Here is a 1,558-nt window from a genome sequence, read left to right as displayed (position 1 = left end):
CTCCATGGGCTGTCCTCGTGGTAGTATTGAGCAGTCCTCCCCTTTATCAAAGGGTTACCTGGAATGAGCAATGTTATTCCTCTGAATTTGGAGTTCTCCTCACATGAGGAGTTTGAGTTCTCTGTTTCTCCAGAGCACCTGGAACCAGCAACATCAGGTGAATTAGGCACTTCCTCTGCCTCCCTGATGTGCTGAGTGTTTGGCTAGCTTGCAGTATGCTTACCCTTCTGATTTACAATCATGCTGCAGGTCGAGCCCCCTCTCGTTGAGAGCTGGGTTTGTGCTCCCTCAGCCAAGGTAAACTACTGCTAAGCCGTTCCAGCATCGGAACATGCTGTAGGTTGAGCCCCCTTCTCAACTGAGAACTAGGTGTGTTGCTCCCACAGCTAAGTAAATTATTGCTAGCTGTTCCAGCTTTGGAACATGCTGCAGGTCGAGCCCCCTTCTCGATTTGAGAACTGGGTGTGTTGCTCCCTCAGCTAAATAACTGCTAGCTGTTCCACCATTGGAACATGCTGTAGGTTGAGCTCCCTCTCGATTGAGAGCTGGATGTTTGCTCCCTCAGCTACAGATTTACTGCTAGCCAATCCAGCATTATAGCCGTAGACATAGCGTTTTGGGGATGTGCTATTTCTATCTATGGGCTGTTCTTTCAGGGTGCCACAAGAACCCCTAGAACGGTATTTCAAGTGTGTGCACGTTATGCTTTGCCCAGTTGGGAAGCATTTTAAACAAGAAATAAAACCAATAATTAACAATTTCCTTTAAGTTCACTGTTGGTTGTTTTATTTGTTAAAGTACGTACCAACAAAAGGGTTCATCTTTTTTTTATGCTGTCATTTCTCCGTAATGTTTTAATGTTAAATGTAATAACATGCTCTTGATTTGTATTAGATTTTTTTCTTTTAAATATCTTAAGTTATTTAAAATATTTAATTTTTATATTTTTATTATCTTAAGTTGTTAAAAACTCCAGATTTCTTTTATCATAATATTTATATTTAAGTGTATTGTATTTATAACATTTTATTTTGTCATTAATTCTTTAGTATTTTTATCATTTTGTATTGTCTTAAGTTGCCAAAAAATAAATTTTTCTTAATAAAAGCTGTATGTATGGATTGCCATTTTGTTGTCTATTAGATGTATATATGTAGTCGTTTAATAGCGGTCTAATTGAGGACTAGTCTATTCTTGGGCTATGATTAGACGTCTATTAGATTTTCACTGACAGCCCAAATTTAGCCTCGTTTTAGCCAAGACGTCTAGGCTATATTTAGACGTCTAGGCTATATTTAGACGTCTGATAGCCAGCAAGCAATTTTCAGTTTAAAAGACGTCTATTAGCAGTCTAAACACAGCCCAGACGTCTAGACTAAAACGAGGCTAAATTTGGGCTGTCAGTGAAAATCTAATAAACGTCTAATCATAGCCCAAGAATAGACTAGCCATCAAATAGACAGCTAATGAATGCCTCCATATATACAGTGGGTACGGAAAGTATTCAGACCCCCTTACATTTTTCACTCTTTGTTATATTTCAGCCATTTGTTAAAAA

This window comes from Sinocyclocheilus grahami, unplaced genomic scaffold (genome assembly GCF_001515645.1).
Source record: "Sinocyclocheilus grahami isolate Dianchi unplaced genomic scaffold, SAMN03320097.WGS_v1.1 scaffold306.1, whole genome shotgun sequence".
NCBI classification, from domain to species: Eukaryota; Metazoa; Chordata; class Actinopteri; order Cypriniformes; family Cyprinidae; genus Sinocyclocheilus; species Sinocyclocheilus grahami.
Note: the sequence above shows the minus strand (reverse complement) of the source record.